Source organism: Nomascus leucogenys, chromosome 7b (assembly GCF_006542625.1).
Source record: "Nomascus leucogenys isolate Asia chromosome 7b, Asia_NLE_v1, whole genome shotgun sequence".
Classification (NCBI taxonomy): Eukaryota; Metazoa; Chordata; class Mammalia; order Primates; family Hylobatidae; genus Nomascus; species Nomascus leucogenys.
The window spans coordinates 86,086,541-86,099,175 of NC_044387.1; the positions used below are offsets into that span (position 1 = coordinate 86,086,541).

General features: G+C 37.1%; 1 long non-coding RNA gene across 1 annotated transcript in view; it reads left to right on the forward strand.

Annotated features, from left to right (window-relative positions):
- Positions 1-537: 537 nt before the first annotated feature.
- LOC105740082 overlaps positions 538-12,635 on the forward strand; it is a 78,067-nt gene continuing 65,969 nt past the window's right edge. The window contains exons 1-3 of the long non-coding RNA XR_001116096.2: positions 538-650; positions 1,634-1,717; positions 8,011-8,180. This is a non-coding gene — a long non-coding RNA (uncharacterized LOC105740082). The remainder of the gene's footprint in view (positions 651-1,633; positions 1,718-8,010; positions 8,181-12,635) is intronic.

The window sequence follows — 12,635 nt, forward strand, 5'->3', positions numbered from 1 at the left end:
GCACCACAGAGGGCCAATCCGAGATACCCTATCTCCAAATGTCTACTTTAAAAAGGCAAGGGAAACTGGCTCTGTCTGGGATAGGGAAGAGGGCAAGGCAGAATTCTAGCTTCTATAAATATTATATGATTCTTTTAATTTGGAAAGAATCAAAATTCATTTGGCCTAAAATATTTGGATACGTGTCTCAATTACTCTGTTAGTGTAAGCCCAACCTCCTCTCTGCTAGCAGAAAGAATTGGCAGACAAAGTACATGCTGGTGACTCAGTGTGAGGTGTTCTCTCCACCTTGAGGGGACGAAGGGGGAGCAGAGAACACTGAAGCCAGAGGCACTGACTTAAAATGGAGCATCTGATCCTTAAAGATCCCCTGGTATTTGTTGTCAGAGATGTCAGCTGGATTTCAGTTCAGATAATTACATTTTGCTTGTCTAATGCCCCTAGCAGTTTCCAGTGGGATCTTTGTTTCCCATCAGAAGTTGCTCTGCATGTGATGCTGTGCTTCATTAAACAACTGCCGTGTGCTAGCTCACAGGTGGTGTTTGTTTCAGCGGTCACTGAAGTGATCTCTCCGCAGGCCCATGCCAGCCATACTGCCAGACTTGAATTCTCTCCAGAGAAGTTTCTCGTCCAAGATCCCCTGTAAAAAAGTAAGTCAATCTTCAAGAAAGGAGAGTTTAGAAACGAATGACTACAGAGTGGGTTTTGAGAGGGTGTGTTTTAAGAGGCTGAATTTCGACATGGCTCTTCAATATATACTGCAGTGGACTGATTTAATCTGGGCTGTTTTCTCCATTTTACAGGGATCTTGGGATCGATTAGTCCTAACAGAAAAAGTGAAATGATGGTAAGGTGTATGGCAATTAACTTTCATTTCAAGGATTTGGGAGAACTTGTTTGTTTTACATTTTCTCAAAATAGCCTCAGCTAAAACATTTAATTTGATGGGAATTAAGGTGGAGAATCCAGATGTAAACTACCCAAGGAAAGCACTGTACTGAACCAAAGGCTGATAGCAGGACTCTTCTATTGTTCTTGCAAATGTGTTTTAACTATAAAGTTTTCCATGGGCACGTCATAATCCGACCACAGAAAAGTTTATAATTAAAAAAATAAAAATTACTTTCATATTCTTTAACACAGGTAGGATGAGTTCTTTATAGGGGATATAGAGTGAGAAACCACACTGTTGTGATGGACACAATATATTGTTCAAGTCTACATTAAAATGCCAACTTTTCATAAATTAAAATTACAGAGAAGATATTAATATTAATTGTGATTGTCAAAAAGATGGAACATTACAATTTTGTGATTTCACCTATTTTTAGAAATATAATAAATATAGTAAAGAGGGAAAAATCTGGTAAATTATGAAGTTTATTTCTGTACTGGTTCATACAGACGTATTATCCTTTCACGATTTTAATAATAGTACTGTCGTGTATATGGAAGACAAGCCTATAATCATTGGCAATTTGTGTTGTCTTGTTGTAATATAAACATTGACAAAGTAAGTTCATATTATATTGAATATTTAAAATATCGAATGATTATATATATTTTTATTGAATACACCAGTACATCAGTTGTTTTTACACAGGAGAAATCCTTCTTTCTTCTCATTTGCCAGGGACTACTGAAGGAAAAAGGAAAGAAAGTAGAGTTTCTTTCGTCTTTATTCTGGGGTTTTCTGCAATTTTTTTTTAAGAGAAAGGTAATGCATGTATTCAACTGCATGTCTAGCTAAAAAATACACTCTAATGTAAAGTTTTAGAAGAGAAAAAAGAAACATACATTATTTATCTGTTTTATGAACTGAAAGAAAAAAATCAGAAAATAGTAGCAGCAACATGTTCTCTTATCAGCAACCCAAATCCCCACCACCGATCTCTATTTTTATGCTTTCCAGACAACTTTGGAAGAAAAGTTAAAGTTGATATTTCCAACTTGTTGCTGATATGATGAAGCTCTTTAGTGAAAAACCAAAATCCTACTGTCTGAGAAAAGCATCACATCAGCAATGTCATAGGTCAGTCTCTTGGAATAAGTTATCACTTTGACACTTGTGATTGATCCACCATTCGAGTTATCTGAAACAATTTTTCACCACAGGGTGATGTCTTTTCTGGAATATCTTTCACATTTCTAAACTCTTATCATCCAGTTTTGCTTATTCTTTCGTACATTTATCTCCTTTCAGCCCTAGAGAACCGTTAAGATGGCTTATATGGATACAGAATATAAGACAAGATTAAACGAAAACCAAATTACATGAATAAAGAAAATGGGCTCACAGAATGAGAATAGGAACAAAATCATGAAGTCAGGAATATGCTGCTAGGTAAATGCTTAAGGTTTCTTCCCTGCTGAAAGGGAGTCATGAATTTCATTTACACTTTTAGTAAGCAATATAAGGATAAAAGGAATCATTTGCTCAGGAGAAGCCCAATTATTCTCGGTACTGAAACTGACAGTGGCCTCTCCCATGAGTCCTCATAAAGGGGAAACTGCAATTTAATGAGTAATATCCTTGTAGCATCCTTACATTTTATGGAGAGAGTGTGGTCCAGCTTAGGAGCTACCTAGTTAGACCTAGATTTGAACAGGATCTGTACTGTCATCATTGGCTCTGTGACCTCAGGAAATTAATATAACTTATGAAGTCCCAGTTTGAGCATTTATAAAGTGTGTCCACCTCATATGAGGTGAGGATTAAATGAGACAATGCACATGAAATGCCCAGCAAAACCACTGGTACCTGGTGAGTGCTCGATAAATGTTAGCTTTTACTAATCTGTGGTTACTTGGGGAGTGCAAAGGCACTTCAGTGTTAGCTCAAATAACTATGCATACAGAAGTAATTTGATGTGAAAACAAATAATGTGAAGCATTGCAAAGACTTGAATGTATATATTTGAGCTTACCCACGTGTGTGCACACATACACAATGTTGATTTTTGTCTATTCCTTGGCCGTCTATTATATATATAGTAACTTTAACCTAGGCATCTAGTGTATGTTGAAGAAAGTTTAGCATTTATGTTTTACCAACTCCCAGGTTAGTTATGAGAACAAAATTTTGCAAAATAGGTGCCTTTTTCAAGTGCTGAGAACGGACTTGAGTTCCTAGAGTCAGCAAAGATGTGGATTAGGAGATAATTCAGACCAGCTAAGTAGACAATGAATGAATCCTATTATTGTTTTTTTTTCCCCTTTCTACAAATCATTTCCTCATTTTAAGTAAAGAAGGAAATAGAAGGCTGAGAACTTTGGCTGGACATGGTTTTTTCAAAGCATTTCTCACAAGTGAGAAAAGGAACCGGGGTTGCCAGCTTCTGTAGGAAGAACTAAGTATCCACCACACAGAGATGAAAGAGGCACATTTTCCTAAGTATTTTTCTGTGATTGGAGTTTCAAAGAGTGATGAATTTGAAAGGTCAGCAGTTGATGCTTGTTTTTTAGTGTAGTTCTGGCTGGGAAATGGTATGATCAGAGAATGGAACTCTGACAAGTGAATTCTAAGTCTTCCACAGAAAGAACTTCAATAATAGCAAAAAATTTGGGCAGACGAGATGGTAGATCTACTAAATTTACTGAACAATCAATCTGGTATGCCAAAATCTGCCGACCCATTTTTGGTTTTAAGTCCTGTAACAGTATAACATGAGAAATTTTGTTAATATTAATTTTCTTTTGTTTTCTTAGAGCATGAAGTAGCATAAAGATTATTCTGTATATTTCTCTTCTCTTTATCTTGCCTACGCCAGAAGTTTTACTGGATATGTTATTTACTTTAGGCATTTCCTTTAGGCCTTCTTTGCACAGTTTTAATAGTTTTTTGCTTTGAGAGGTTCCTATCCTGATTTCCTTCCTTTTGTATAAAGAGGAGAACATGATATAGTGAAAAAAACCACTGTCTTTTGTTAGGGGGCCTTAGGTTCTTATTCTAACTGTGCCTCTAGCTGCTGGTATGATATCGTTCTCTTCAAGTAACTTGTCTTTGATTGTTTCACATTTCTGCTTCTAGACAAACTTAGTGGTTATGCTTCTTAAAGTTTCTTTTTTTCAAATCAGCAGAAACATTTTTTGAAGCAAAAATTTTCCTCAGAAGCCCAATGTGTAAATTAGATGAAAGCCAAATCCCCTTGTTGAAACGAGATGTCTTACTGCTCTGAGAGCTTCTCCATCCCTAAGATCTGGCAATAACCTAGGGCAATAACCCCCTAGAGCAGTTTCTCAAAGCATAGTCCGTGGAACACTGGTGGCCCCTGATGATCTATGGGTGGTTCATAGGTGTTTTAGTCATTTTAGACTGAAATGTTTTCTCACATACATTTCTTAAATTTGAAGTATAAGAATAATAATGATTTTTTGCAGCAATGTCTTTATGTTCTGAATAATTATGTTTTCAAGGATTGTATACGTGCTACAAGCTCTTATTCATTAATTTGTCTAAATAATTTATGTTCACATATTTGTGTATTATTGTTTTTGCTTACTGGTAATCCTATTTTTGTTGTTGCTGTGATCATAGTGCTGTATATATCCCAAATTCGCAAAGTGGATCAAGGACTCAAAATACAGTTCACCAAAACATTAAAATAATAGTAAAATATTAGTAAAAATGCTAAATACAAAATAGTTTTTTAAGTACTAAGAATAAAGAAGATTTCAGTTTGATTGTGCAATATGAATCTTTTGCTGCAGTGACAAGTGGAAATGTAAGTATGATGAATTTATGAGAATAATCAGAAAGCAAAAGCTTGAGTCAGAGACAGGTTGATGAACGTTTAAAAACCAAATTTTATCAGCCCTGTGGGCCATTTGAACCTTGTCCTTAGTGTGTTGTGTGTTACAGAACTTTTTCAAATAGTGAAAGGAAAACATAGAAGGTTTTATGTTGTTCTCATAATTACGCAGTAAAATCTGACAAATCAGTTGTTTTCATAATGAGAAAAAAAAGTAACAAAAAAAGAGTATTGTCACCAAAATGAAGACTAAAGATAGATACAAATTTTTACTTCTTATATTAAAGCCACATACAAGTTACATTCTAGCCAAAAGGTTTATGAAATCATTCTCAGAATTAATGATAATATCATACTTGGAAAGAAGGCATAATAAACATTTTAAATATTATTTTATCTCATAAGGTCATGCTCTGAAAGAGAAAGTACTACTATATGTGCATGAAAGTAGGTATTTAAATTGGACACAATCATTAAAATGCAGATTAAGAATCCTTGTTTGCTCTATATGCGGCACGTGTATGAGGGAGAAATGTTTGATTATCTTTTTTTTTGTTTATCATTGAAACTTCTTGGTACTCAAAAACAATTCTTTTTCTTCAATTGGTTAACAGCTATTTTATGAGCTGCTTTCCAAATAGCAGCATTTTTCAATCAGTGACTCTCTTGATTCTTCGTTTTCTTCCTTACACAGCAGCCAGAGTAATCCTCTTTTGTTTTTTTTTTTTTTTTGAGACGGAGTCTCACTCTATCACCCAAGCTGGAGTGCAGTGGCGCGATCTCGGCTCACTGCAAGCTCCACCTCCCGGGTTCACGCCATTCTCCTGCCTCAGCCTCCCAAGTAGCTGGGACTACAGGCACCCACCACCATGCCCGGCTAATTTTTTGTATTTTTAGTGGAGACGGAGTTTCACCGTGTTAGCCAGGATGGACTCGATCTCCTGACCTCGTGATCCGCCCGCCTTGGCCTCCCAAAGTGCTGAGATCACAGGCGTGAGCCATCACGCCCAGCCTCAGAGTAATCCTCTTAAAATGCGATTCAGATCGTGGCATGCCTGCGCTCAAAACTCATCAATGGCTCTCATGTCACTCAAAGCCGAAAGTCCTTTTTATGACCCACAAGGCCCTACAGAACCTTCTTCCCACCCTGGCCTGTTTCTTCTCTTACCACAACTCCTCCTAATCTCCCTTTCTCCACCCTGCTCCAGCCACATGGACTTGTGTGTCATACTTTTTATTTTTTTTGAGATGGGGTCTCGCTCTGTCACCCAAGCTGGAGTGCAGTGGCGCGATCTTGGCTCACTGAAAGCTCTGCCTCCCGGGTTCAAGAGATTCTCTGCCTCAGCCTCCCACATAGCTGGGACTATAGGTGGGCACCACCACAGCCGGCTAATTTTTGTATTTTTTTTTTTTTTTTAGTGGAGACGGGGTTTCACCATATTGGCCAGGCTTGTCTGGTCTCAAACTCCTGACCTCGTGATCCAACCACCTCAGCCTCCCAAAGTGCTAGGATTATAGGCGTGAGTCATTGCACCCGGCGTGTGTCATCCTTTACATGCTTCCTCCTCACTCAGCACCTCTGGCCTTGTTCTCTGTGACAGTGATGTTCCCCAAATCCATGTGGTTTCTTCTCTACTTCTTGGCTGGTTTTTAACCAATGTCTTTCAGGCTTTGAGTCAAGTAAAGTTTTTCTTGGCTGCACTATCTAAAATTGCAAAATCCACCAGCAAACACAGCTCTTCCCTGCTTTGTTTTTATGTTTTTTGTTTTTTTCTCCCCCCTTCCCCAGCATTTATCACTGTCTAATAGACAACCCATTTTAATTGATCTTGCTGAGAGTCTATCTCCCCCACTAGAATGTAATCTACGGCAACACAGAGTTTATGTATCGCAGCACCAAAATAAGGCCTAACACGCTGAAGATGTTCAATACATATTTATTAAACAGGTGAATTAATAAATACTTTCAAAATTAAAAAAGAAAACTTTGTAAGCTGCTTTTTACTTTGATATGCTAGATTCTGTGGGTTCTGATCTCAAAGCCATATCACTATTGTCTTGATTCTGCGAGTCAGTATGTAACATAGGCTCTACTTATGAATACACATCACATCAATTTACACACAGAAAAACCTTTACTTCTCCAGACAGGGAAACAAAAGATGTTTTAGATATGCTTCAAAGGACTATCAGTTAATATATATTTTAGCTTAATTATTTGATCTTTTCATTTAATATACATTTAATGTACATTTTAGCTTAATTATTTGATCTTTTCAAATTCTGTCTCTGTGAAAATGGTATAATTAATATGAAATCTAAAAAATTAAGCTAAATTTCTAGACAGTACTTAGTAGTGTTCTCTGTTAAGCAGAAGTTGAGTATGGCTTATTAAACTAAGAGAAAGGAGCAGAGAGGTGGAATAAAAAGTGTAGTTTCCATATGTGGTTAACCTATTTCTCATTTACATTTCAACAGCTGCATGTGTCATTGCAATTCTCCACATAAGGTCCAAGCCAAAAATAATGTTATTCCCAGATAGCAAAGTTTTTCTGTACATGGGAAGTAATAAAAAAAATCGCAATGATGCCACCTAGATCTTTGGGCATAACATATTTTTAAAAAAAAGAGAACCTGAAGTTAATGTATTAGATTACAATTAGCCAAATTCTACCTTAATAACAGATGTAGATATATTAGTTTTCAGACTAAAGCGGTAAATTAAGAGTTGTAGGGTGTTTCATTCTTTTAAAGTATATTTTAGTTCTTAATCTAGCTACTCAGTTTCTGTTGTCTTTAATAACATACTTATTGAGTGAAACTCAATACAGTTGGTTCATTATTTTCCTATTCTTTATTTTAGGCCAAGTGTATTTGATAGTAGTACTTTGAGTCAATATATATTAAGAGAATAATGAACATTAGTGAGATATTTTTCTGTCGAATTTCAAGGTAGACATTTGCACAGTCAGGGTAGCACCAAAAAAGCCACTCTGACTATTCCATAGATGCCTTGTGGGGTGGGATTACCTGGGTAATTTGTAATGATCCAGACCTTGACCTCCAGCCTTCTAGGCTCAGTGGCCTGGTTTTCTAACACTCTAAAAGTGTTTTTTCCTCTCAGAAAAAGATTTAAACTGCAAGCTCAAAACCTTGATATGTAAATCAGAATGGCCAATTTATTAACCTACAGCAGCACATAAAAACATCAAATGTACAATATATTGTTTACATCTGATCAGTATTTATCTCTTTATAGATAAGCTACATAAAAAGGAGTTTGCTTGGTGAGTAATGGCGGAGTGAGGCTCATGATCTGAGTGTTTCAAGATGTCAATTAAGGGCACCTCAACCAAATGCACCTCATGCCCATTGACTCAACAGGTCAAGACCTTAAGGAAATGCAGCGTTCCACTGCATAACGCTTCAGTAGGTACTCACTATTTTTGTCTTTCAAAATCTCTTTTTTTTTCTTTTTTTGCTTTATGGCTATTTTCTTTCTTTAGATATGTTATTGCATTTAAATACGATTTTTACACTATTTTCACTTTAAATCATAATGGTTTAAATTCAACACTTACTGTCCATAGGACACTATTATTTCTCTCATTTTCAAGTTCTTGTAGGCAGAAGGTGTATATCTATAGTAAATAACATATTTTGCTATATCCAATTTTTAAAAATATAAGCCAGAAACATTGCTTCTCTATTAATTAACTGATGGGTCTGGTTTATTATCAGTCTAGTATCCTGAAGGGTTTTAGAGATGTTGCCTTCTAGATTATTTGTCAAAATTAGGTGATTTCAGGGTGTGGGGGTCCTAGATGATCATTCATTTTCTATTTTCCTAGAGATGACCCTGCTGCTCTTTTAGAGTTTATTTTTATCTGGAAGTGGGCTGAGAGAAGAGGTAGCTGTATACAGTCACGCCCTGCATAGTGACATTTTGGTCAACAACAGAGCACATATACAACATGGTCCCATCTATTATAAGGGAGCTGAAAAATTCCTATCACCTGATGACAGCAAAGCCATTGTTGTATCTTAGTGCAACTTATTACTCATGTGTTTGTGGTGACACTGGTGTAAACAAACCTACTATGCTGCCAGTCATATAAAAGGGTAGCATATACAATTATGTACAGTACATAATACTTGATAATAAATGAATATGTTACTGGTTTATGTATTTACTATTCTACACTTTCATTGTTCTTTTAGAGTGTACTCCTCCTACTTATAGGCACTATTCACAATAGCAAAGACTTGGAACTAACCCAAATGTCCAACAATGATAGACTGGATTAAGAAATTATGGCACATATACACCATGGAATACTATGCAGCCATAAAAAATGATGGGTTCATGTCCTTTATAGCGACATGGATTAAGCCAGAAACCATCATTCTCAGCAAACTATTGCAAGGACAAAAAAAACAAACACCGCATTTTCCCACTCGTAGGTGGAAATTGAACAATGAGAACACATGGACACAGGAAGGGGAACATCACACACCGGGGCCTGTTGTGGGGTGGGGGGAGTGGGGAGGGATAGCATTAGGAGATACACCTAATGCTAAATGACAAGTTAATGGGTGCAGCACACCAGCATGGCACATGTTTACATATGTAACAAACCTGCACGTTGTGTACATGTACCCTAAAACTTAAAGTATAATAATAATAAAATTAAAAAAAAATTAACTGTAAAACAGCCTCAGACAGGTCCTTCAGGAAGTATTCCAGAAGAAGGCATCGTTATCATAGGAGATGATAGCACCATGCATGTTATTGTCCCTAAAGCCTTCCAGTGGGACAAGAAGTGGAGGTGGAAGACAGTGATACTGATGATCCTCACCCTGTGTAGGCCTAGGCTAATACGTGCATTTGTGTCTTTGTTTTTAACAAAGCACATTTAAAAAGTAAAAAAAATTAGAAAATTAAAAATAGGAAAAAAGCTTATAGAATAAGAATGTAAAAAAAGAAATTATTTTTGTACAGCTATACAATGTGTTTGTGTTTTAAGCTAAATGGTATTACAAAAGAGGCAAAAAGTTTTAGGAGATTAAAAAGCTTGTAAAGTAAAAAGTTTATGGTAAGCTACGGTTAATTTATTAACGATGAAAGATAAGTTTTTAAAAATAAATTTAGTGTAGCCTAAGTGTGCAGACTTTATAAAGTCTGCAGTAGTATACAGCAATGTCCTAGGCCTTCACATTCACTCATCACTCACTCACTGACTCACCCAGAGCAACTTCCAGTCCTGCAAGCTCTGTTCATGGTTAGAGCCCTATATAGGTGTAGCATTTTTTATCGTTTATATTATATATACATTTTTTGAGATGGAGTCTCGCTCTTGTTGCCCAGGCTGGAGTGCAGTGGCATGATCTCGGCTCACTGCAACCTCTGCCTTCCGGGTTCAAGCGATTCTCCTGCCTCAGACTCCCAAGTAGCTGGGATTACAGGTGCCCGCCACCACACCTGGCTAATTTGTTTGTATTTTTGGTAGAGGTGGAGTTTCACTATATTTTCACTGTGCCTTTTCTATGTTTAGATGTATTTAGGTACACAAATACCATTGTGTTACAGTTACCCACAGTATTCAAAACAGTACCATGCTGCACAGGTTTGTAGCCTGGGAGCAATAGGCTATACCATACAGCCTGAGTGTGTAGTAAGCTATACCATCTAGGTTTGTGCATGTGCACTCTATGATGAAATCACCTAACAACACATTTACAGAAAAGTATCACCGTCATTAAGTGACACGTGACTGTACTCTTAAGGTGAACATTACTAAAGTAGCTCCAGAAAAATGGCTCCATGCACCCACTCTATGGCTCTCCTTTGACTTTACTGAATGCTAACCAGACTCACCACCCAAGCTGATTACTTTATATGGAGGCCCTCTGCCAACTGCCTGGACTTCTTCTAGTCTCAGCCTGTGGAGGGCATATGGTTCTTTGATCTTTAAATAAAAATGGCTTGAAGTTCCAATGTGTCCGCACAAAATAGGTGGCACTTTCTCCTGGTTGCTTTTTCTTCTAAATTCCTTTTTCCATTCAAGTTTCTATTTTTCTTGAGCCTTTCCACTACCACCTGGGGACTCCTTTCTTCTCCAGGTCGATGGAATCCAGCCACTTTTTTATTTCCTCAAATGCCACTCATATACTTTAGTGACAGGTTTATTAGGAATGATCTGTAGCTCATTCGACAAGGTTGGGGGAGCTACATTGAAGAACAGTTATCATCTCCTTAGATGTTTAAGTCGTACAGCCTAGCCCAACATTAAGAAGAAAAAAAGAAACTTATTTAAAAAAGTCTTACACTAAATACTGAACATTTGGTTCCTAAGATTCCACCAGTCATTCCTCCTTCCAGGCACTGCTCTCAGAATGTTCTTTTTTCTTAGGTCCCAGGTCCCTGCCCTTGTGCTCTGCCTGGGCTGGCTTCTCCCCCACTTTCTTCCTCTGCACCCCTCTGTCCTCTCTATTCCTGCTCTAATACCTTCCCTCTTGGGCCACTGTTGGAAACCCAAATTTATGTTAGGATGTAAAATTTAATTAATTTCTCAATTGTCAACTAACCTATCGATGTGCTGAGGGTTTTCTTTTTACAACCAAAGTCAGCGGTCAAGTTGATTTGCTTCTAAAAGATAATTCTCTTTCAGAATAATTCTCCTATCAGCTTTTATTTTTTGTGCCCTTTATGTGCCCCAAATCATGACAACAGGTATGCTAAACCCAAAACTGGGGATGTTCAACCATGGTGCTTGTTAACCCATCCTGATGTGCCTTGATTCCTAAGCTTTGGATATCTGGGACTCCTAATTGAATGGGTACATTTGCCCAGCCTTCTTAATAAACACATGCAAAAACATTCACACTTTTTTCCCCTTTGCTTTACAGAACAGTCTGTAGCGTATTGTTCTTTAAACGCTTACTCGAAATACTCTTACTTATTTCTATAAGATCCATATAGGGTTTTTGATATGTTTGTAAGGATGGTAAAAAACCAGAAAACAGTCCTAAACAGCTGTTTGTTCCTATTCCTTAAAGCCTCTGGTTATTTTTTGATCTAATTTTCTGCCAAGAAATAAAATAATTTGAATAATAAAGTCCTAAGTACACCATGATCACCATCTTTAAATGGGGCCAAATTTCCTCTGCACATCCAAGAGATCTAGAAACACTATTTATGTTTCTGAGCTAAGGGGAAAATAAAGAAAAAAAGAAATATTTTTCTCCTGTTTTTTTTATGGCATGGGAAACTGAAAAAAGAAAATGTTCTCTAAAGCTGGATAGTACTTGCTAGCAAAACATGCATTTCATTACTGGTAGGAGTTTCACAGTGTTCAGCAGAGGGTTGCTCGTTATCCAGTGGATTATAGATGGGCTCTATTCTCAAATTGCTGGGCAGCTTAATTGTGAACCTCAGGGAAGTAAGGGGTTAGGACGCCGTGATGTGACTGCAGAAATAGACACCATCAGAGCTTGAACATATGTACAAAGAAATAATATGATTCCTAGGAAAAGATCTAGGGAAAAATTAAGCTTTTATTTTGGGCCAGTGTAATCTCACATTCAAAGGAAACTTCCCTGCATTCATTCAGACGTTGGTCTCGGGGAGCCGCTTAGATAACAAGGAGGTTGGAACAGAAAAAGTAATTTCAACATTGGCAACTAAAAAAAGTTAATTTCTGTCCTTGGGTTTTGGCTATAATTTTGCAGGGGGGCAGTTGAGGGGCCTCTGTAATGAGTCAAATTATAAAACTTTTAGATAAAATGTTTGCAAAGTACTTAGAAAAACTGAGTTATTCTTTTCCAAGAGATTTTCCTGCAAATTTCAGTCATGCAAATTTGGTTCATTGACATACTTTGGGC